Source organism: Carassius auratus, unplaced genomic scaffold, assembly GCF_003368295.1.
Source record: "Carassius auratus strain Wakin unplaced genomic scaffold, ASM336829v1 scaf_tig00216729, whole genome shotgun sequence".
Classification (NCBI taxonomy): domain Eukaryota; kingdom Metazoa; phylum Chordata; class Actinopteri; order Cypriniformes; family Cyprinidae; genus Carassius; species Carassius auratus.
In genome coordinates this window covers 516,387-524,391 of record NW_020528711.1, presented here as the reverse complement: position 1 = coordinate 524,391, position 8,005 = coordinate 516,387, and the positions used below count along the sequence as shown (strand labels likewise).

Sequence of the window (8,005 nt, the reverse complement as noted above, 5' to 3'; positions counted from 1 at the left end):
TTTGTTTTTGTAAGGGTTGTTGAAGAAATTATAGAGGCTAGCATTTCTATCGCAAAAAGGTGGCCAAAAATGAAAGATTAAGTGAATATTTGACTTGAATTACTTAAACGGAACATTGAAACTCTACGACCATATTAAAGCTGATGCGACATTAAAACATGTTATTAACAATGTTATCAAAATCCAAAAAAGATTAACAAGCTTATAAAAGTACCTAAAAGTGATAGGGCCTCATCTTGGGCTTTTTTATTTTCCTTATCTTGGCGCCGGACTACTGTTGTCATCAGTTATGATCATTTGCAGACAAGCAAACATGAGGGGAAAACGAGCGCGCGCACAGCTGCGGGAATGACGCATCACGTGTGCTTCATCTGTCTACTATTTTCACCGTGAAACACATTTTTCATCCACGATCAAAAATATTCATATTGCACATCCCTTCCCTCGGAAGAAATCGCAGACCGAGGGCAGACTGGACCGCAAGTGCACTTTAACTCTCATACTCATGCGACATTGGCTACTACTGTTATCACGTGACAGGCTGCGCGCTGAACTGGATGTCGCAGCAAGGGAAATGCTAATATTCAAGTATTTAGGCGATGGTTTAAGCTAGATTTTCCCATGGTTTGTGTTGTATAGGTATCGGACATAGGTATCGGATCATATTTTTTTATCCCCTCCGATCTCCAGTATCTGAATGTCGTGGGAGTCGGGACAGCCCTAATATTTTCTAAAACGATGACATCATCAGCCCACGTCTCTCCCCTAGTCAGACACCGATACGTCACGTAACAGCAACAAAAACATGAACAAACACTGAACGATTGTCTTTTTATTAACTAACATTAGCACAGATTAATAAATGTATTGTTCATGTTCGTTTGTGTACCACGCACAAGGTTTATGAGCAAAGTCCAAAGTCATCATCTCCATTTTAAGTGCATTTCTGTGGCAGAATTACAGCGCCACATGCTGGTCTGGCATGTACACTACAGATATTTCTTGAGATGAAGGAAAAAAAGATCCATCTCCGTTTGGACGGCGACGAAGAAGTAACGGGTACTTACGGTTATGGATAGAAATGTAGCAGAGTAAAGAGTACAATATTTTCCTCTAAAATGTACTTGAGTAAAGTCAGTACTCCCCAAATATGATACTCGAGTAAAGTACAGATCCCTCAAAATTGTACTTAAGTACTGTACTCAAGTAAATTTACTCCGTTACTGTCCGGCTCTGTGTAAGACGCCTCGTTTATTAATCAACCGCTTTTTTCTTTTGATGTTAATCTTTTTACTAGCGGCGTATTTGATCTCCTGTTTTTTCTTTTTTAACCTCCAGAACTGGTTGGTGTTTAGAGGTATGTTACCGTGAAGTACATTAAGAGCTATCTCACACAGGGACACAATCAGCTGATCTGACGCTGACTGTAAAATAACGCAGCGTTGTCTCGGTGAAGCCTAATATAATAGTTTTAAAAGAGGTACGTTTTTACAGAGCCTATCACTCATTTTCACCAACAGTATTTACCGTAGTCTTTTCTGTACATACACCACCTGTTGATCTGAAAACAATCCTGATCAGAGACGAAAACACTCTGGTGTTTTATCTTTAAAGTCAATCAAAAGGAATCCGTAAGGTTGATTGGTAGCATCCTTATAACACTCCATTAAGAATTTTGTATTTCCTGGGTAAATCTGATGTCCCAAAGTTTCTATTTGCATTAAGTCTCTTGGACTCTTGTATAAAATAAGGTAGTGAGTATTGAGCGTGATAGTCCTGCTGGTTTTACCGTGAAAAAACAGATTCTGGGTTATCAATATGATAGAAAATGGTTTATGATGAACATATTGTGTGAAAGCGCGCGAGAGTTTGTAAAGGCTTAACACATCAGATAATCACAGATAATTAATACATTGACATTAGGAGGTAATAAATTTTCATCCGTTAAGGATTTTGGAATACCTTCAATAAATTTTATATCATACAATGACAACAGTTCGTCATACAAAGGTTGCCAACAACTGTATAAAAATACAATACTGTCAATTTTTACATTGATCAACTTGCGTGCATTACACAATACATTTTTACAAAGACAGTCTTCCCGCTTCCAGATGGGCCAGAGATTAAGGCTGAGAAAGAGTATTGCAAATGAAAGTCAAAATCCTCTTCAACATACACATTTTGTGTGCTAGAAATACCATTAGTAGCCATAAGGAAGTATGGTATAATCAGGTAGGAGCACACGCTTGTTATATACCACTTTGAATCTTTTCAAAACTGCTCTATTATGCAGCGTGAACTTCTTTTTATTCCGCACAATGGTCTCTGTGCACGTGAGCAGGTGGCAAGTGTCACGTGATGTTACATACCCCTGTATCAGACATATCATGCTTTCTAGAGTTACAATTTTCGCATTAGCAGAATGCAGCATGATCCCTTTAGCTTTATGAGTTCCTTTATTTTTTGCGGTTCCAAAAGCGTATGATTTCGGTCCCATTGACGCAAAATTCCTTCTGAAATCTCCATCATCAAGTTCATCCATCAACTCACCAAGATATGCACCTGTTTTAGGTACCCAATCTCCGTCTTTCGATGCAAAGATAACGCTGTCTGTATCTACGTAAAAACTACGGGGTCCTAACTGATCCATGAGATCATATAACTCCAAATGTCCGTAAGCTGTGGTAAATGCAGTGATGGACACATTAATATCATTCGGGGGGGGGGGGGTTGTGATTCTTCATCGGCATAGCACCATTGAACTAGATGTAGTGGGTGAAATCTTCAGGGTCTTTTAAAAACTCTGCTGTAGCTTGATTACACCTAAGTTCAAATCTACCCCAAAGCGAATTCAATAAATATTTATTTATAGATCTGCATGCGGGGTTAAGTGCTATTTTGTCAAGGTCGAGCTGAACTCCCTCCTTCTCAAAATAATCTCTGACGTAAGACTCCTTTTCAGCATCTGTCACTACATGTGATGGAAAACCTGAAGCCTCCTGTTTGAATTTGAAAAACGTCTTAACATACCGCTGAATAAAGTGTCTGATGTCTGCGGAAAATGCCATACTTCCTCAATTGTGACTACCGAATAACCTTTATCAATAGCTCTGGAGAGCTCGACAGAGGTCCAAACTCCTGAAATGACTCTTTCGTCATCACCGTGCTGACACTGACCCTGATACTGTGCCTCAGCACAGGTTCGACACAGCGCAAATAGTAGTTGATCATTAAACCCTTGATAGCAGTAGTCACAAAAATATGAGTAACCTAAGAAACCTTTCAAATTTTTTATCGCATAAAAATGATCTTCATGCAGGTACAAATGCAATGTCTTGTGATGCGGCTAATCCGTATTTTTATATATTTCCAATTTACCTGAATCCGATCTGTGAAAGATAACTATTTTCAGGTCTAGAAATGCTTCAAATTTAGAAAAATCATGCAATGCAATTTTATCTTGTGGCTCGTAACCCAGATCAGTATGTATATTTCTGGCTAATGTCACCAATTGATACACTGTGGATTTAGAAAGTGAGCTATGCACGTGCTAAAACACATATTGTCTGCGAAATTTTCTGGGGCAAACAAATGCATTCTATTTTTCTGTATGACCTGATTATGAGCCAGGTCTGTCACTTCCTACAGGCACCACCACCACCTTGTTTGTTTCGCGCTACAAAGATACATAACTCTAAAGCGGTATCAAAACTCACATCCGTATTGATTTGAACGGTTCGTTCGATTTGGTCTACAAATACATTAACGTCGTGATTGTTATCAGGCGTTAGAACGGCATTAATATCTGTGGGGAGACTTGCACCTTGCAGAGAGATATTTTGTAAAAAAAACCTCACCAGCTAATAATCTGGAAAACGTAACAATCTTGTTCAAAATACCCTGTAAAAATATATTATAAGCTGCAAAATCATCTGTTGCTATTTCACGAAAATGTTCTGCGAATTTCTAAACCATTAAATCGAGGTCTTGAGACAATCGTAAAATCACCCACACTACCTCCTTCTCTCACTAGTCTATCTACGTAAGGCTGACTGAGACCCATGTCTGGAGCTGTGGGATCATAAGCTTAGGGATCGTTATTAGAAGGTCCTGCACCGACCTGTTCATCACAGTTTATAGCTACACCCAACCATTCGTGTTGTTCGTCTATAAACTCATGTAATCTATCTATCATGTTAAGAGATTAGGCGGTAACATCTGTAAATGATTGTTAATAATTTCACATAACTGTTGTGTATCGTTTTGAAAATCATATCTGGGTCTTAATGATCTCTGATCATCTTCTGAAGTGTGGGTATGTAAATCATCATGACATCTTTTACTACTCATTTTGAAATTATTTTTTTATTTATTTTTAAATCGAAAACACACCTTTTTTAAGTTTAAAGATTTGTACACACTCCTGAAAACACCAACCCCGATTCACAATGTGACATAACAAGATAACAAAAACAGAAACATACAGTAGGTATAAATTCAAAACACCTTTTCTCTGCAAGTAAAACAACACCTAATATGGGAGACAATAACATGCCATACTGTTAGGTATAAATCAATGACAACAACAAACAATATTAATAAATTAAAGAAACTAGTGATAATGATAATTCACTACCAAGAACAAAACAATAATAAATGTAAGAAATAACTAACTATAATAATGACTCGTTGTCAATAACATACAATAATGTAAGAAATATTCGGTGGTAATAACGAATCGATGTCAAAAAATATTTTTTTTAATAATAATAATAATAATAAAAAACAACAATACAATACATATCAAGGGCGATCAAGCATAACACACTGGTACAAATCTGATAACATTCTTTGCATAAGATTTAAACGTTCTGTGATCAGAGTAAGAGCATTAACAGATACATTTTGTTCTAACTGTACCCGATGGGATTTCTCCCGGTACCCCGCTCATGCGCTGTTGAAACTGCCGAAATTCACCATATGTATGTACCAACCCCTCTGTCTTGTTAAAACGAACATTGGGTGTTTGAGTGGAAGTTTTTTTTGGGGCGGTTAAATGACACAGATCCCTTGAAATTAGTTAGTTTCACAATCAAGTTACAACCATTTCAAAACCATTAGATGTTTTACAATCGCTTGATGTTTAACTGATATGCACACACCAGTAATCACACAGACTCCAGATGCGGGTGTGTTAATTGACATATCTTGAGAAATTAAGATTGACAAAAATAAAAGATCTATCGATGGAATAGTCTAGATTTAGACAAGTCATAGATTAGAGTAATTAACTTAATAAGTAAAAACAAATAACACTTTTTCCGACGATAACTTTTTTTTTTTTTTACTAAAAGTAAATAAAAATCGTATAGGCCGACATAATTTAAAAGTAAAAATTGATCTTATGTCTTATGTTGAAATGCTCGTTTTCACTCAATATCCTGTTAATCTTGAGTACCTATAGAGTAGTACTGCATCTTTCATAACTCCAAAAAGTCTTTATTTTTATTATATTTATAAGAGAAAGATAGTCTGTACCGATTTTTCCCGGAAAAACACGAGCGCCTAGAGGCGTGACGTGTGGGCGGAGCTAAAGAATCACGAGTGCCAGTAGGCTTTTGCGTTGAGAGCGTTTGGAAGCTGTGACACAGATCCAGAGGCTGAAATTTAACAAGAGCAGCATCAGCAAAGGCGTCTCTATGTGGTATGTACTGAAACTGTATATATTTGCTTAGCTGTTTTGGAAAATGACTAAGTTCCACTTTATGTCGTCTTTTTTTTATTTTTTTAAGCTGTACATGTGGAAAGTGCAGTTTGATGACAACATCGCATGTTGTTTACTTGATGTGCTTACGCGCTGATAGCTAAGTTAACAACACAGAGATATTTGAAGCAGTTTTACTCACCGCATGTGGTTCCAACACACGATCGTGACCCTTTTTCGTTGGGACTGCATTATCCTTAAGAAATAAACGATGTGCAAATCCATCGTCAAACTGGATCTTGTTTGTAAAACAAGCATCTTCGAAATGCAGGGAACAAACAAAAACACTTGCACAACTCCGTTGATGCTCTGTAAAAATAAACTCCATCCACTGGTCCCTTAATGCTGTTTCTCTTTTGGTAATCTGTGCAGGGTTGTCTTGCCCTGGCAACCAAAAACACACTTCTTTTGTGACTTTTCGCGACGCTCTCGCTCTGATCTTTGAATGCCTGTTGTGCTCTCAGTGCTCTGCTATATGGGAGAGCGCGCTCTTCCGGCAGTGCCTTAGGAGCCATATAAGGAAATTCCGCTCCATCTAACGTCACACAGAGCCATACTCGAAAAAAACTTTCCCAAACTTGTTACAAACCGGAAGAGTTTTTTTTGGAGCAAAAATACTCCTTCAAACGTACAACTTAATTTTTGAAACTTTGTCCATATTTAGCATGGGAATCCAACTCTTTAACAGTGTAAAAAACTCAGTATGCATGAAACAGCATTTCACCCCCCCTTTAAAGTCTTTCTCTCTGTCAGTAACAGTCTCAATTTTTTAAATGGTAGTTAGTACTGAGTAGATTTGACAAGTATCTCGTCTGATGTATTTTATTTTAGATCCGTGTAAATGCCTACCATCTTCTTTCTTTTGTTTTAACTTTTCATCCCGACGCGACAAACACCAACATTTCTGGTTTGTATCGCTGCTTTACATTCGCTTCTTTTTTTTAGTTTGAGGTAAGGTACAAATGCTATAAAACTCTGTAACCTAGTTTTCTAGCTGGAAACAAAACACCTTTTTAAATTGTAATGCTACAAGCTCTCACATCTTTTTCCCATGTTGCTTAACGAAACATATCTGATAGTTTTTTTTACTTGTTTGGTTGTTTTAGATAAATAACCAGTAATCTAGTTTTCTTTTCATTTAATTTGTAACAACTTTTACAATGTTTTTACATTGTTTCCATTTCGTCTGTGTTTATAACCTTTTTCATGAAATGTATTTAAAACCTTAATAAAATTTTCCCTTATACCATTTTCATGATTTCAACCTTTTCAGAGTTTAAAAAGCACATAGATCCCAACACATTTTCCCTCCCTCCAAAATTCCTTCTTAGGTTCATAAGTTCATATTTAGGTCACTGGGCTGTACAGGGAGAGGAGGGGGGTGTACAAACAGGTGTCCAGAACAGATGGCTTTTATGACCCTCATCAATCAAATTTTTGGAGACAAGCCACAATGGATCCTCTCTCACAATACAATTGTGTTTAGGCGGGAAACTAAATATATTTGTGTTGTTTTAAAAAAAAAAATATCTGTGTAAAACGAACAGTGCCACAAATCCATTTTTTTTTAGTGTAGAATGAAAGCTGAGCCATGAATAAGCGTGTTAGCTGAACGAAAAGCAAAAGATTACAGCACCTGGTATTCCCAGGTGGTCTCCCATTCAAGTACTAACCAGGCCTGACGCTGCTTAGCTTCCGAGATCGGACGAGATCGGGCGTGCTCAGGGTGGTATGGCCGTAAGCGAGTACAACAGTCAAGAGCGAGCTATTTAAAGAAGACACACAGATTTAAAAACAGAAATTTCACAGCTGGTTAAAGTAAATTAAAACAAAATGTTTAAATGAATTCATAAAATTAATATCAAGAAATGCAATCAATATTGCATTGAGGCACTTTGAGTGGAAGTGAATGGGGCCCTATTTCTGAAATTTAAAATACTATTAATTATATTTAAGTAAGTATTGTAAATATATAAATTGCCTTGGCCTACATACAAATGAAGGCTATCTTCTTTGATAAAAAAAAAAACAAAAACCTGTGACGTCATCTGTGTTTACACGGATGTCACACTGTGGCCTGTACGTTTGCTTCATCTCCTCTCATTCACTGTCAGAGTCAGCGGTTCATGCTTGGTAATGATGGCTGTGGCTGCAGTAAACTAAATGTTCGCGCTCACTGTTCAAAGTCATACGGGTTCGGGCACCATAATACATCTAAAAAAATTCATTAAAACAGCT

General features: G+C 37.2%; 1 non-coding gene across 1 annotated transcript; it reads right to left on the bottom strand.

Moving 5' to 3' along the window:
* Positions 1 to 7,391: 7,391 nt before the first annotated feature.
* LOC113098912 (5S ribosomal RNA) lies at positions 7,392 to 7,510 on the bottom strand. The gene has a single exon (XR_003289222.1). It is a non-coding gene; the product is annotated as a 5S ribosomal RNA (ribosomal RNA).
* Positions 7,511 to 8,005: the final 495 nt, after the last annotated feature.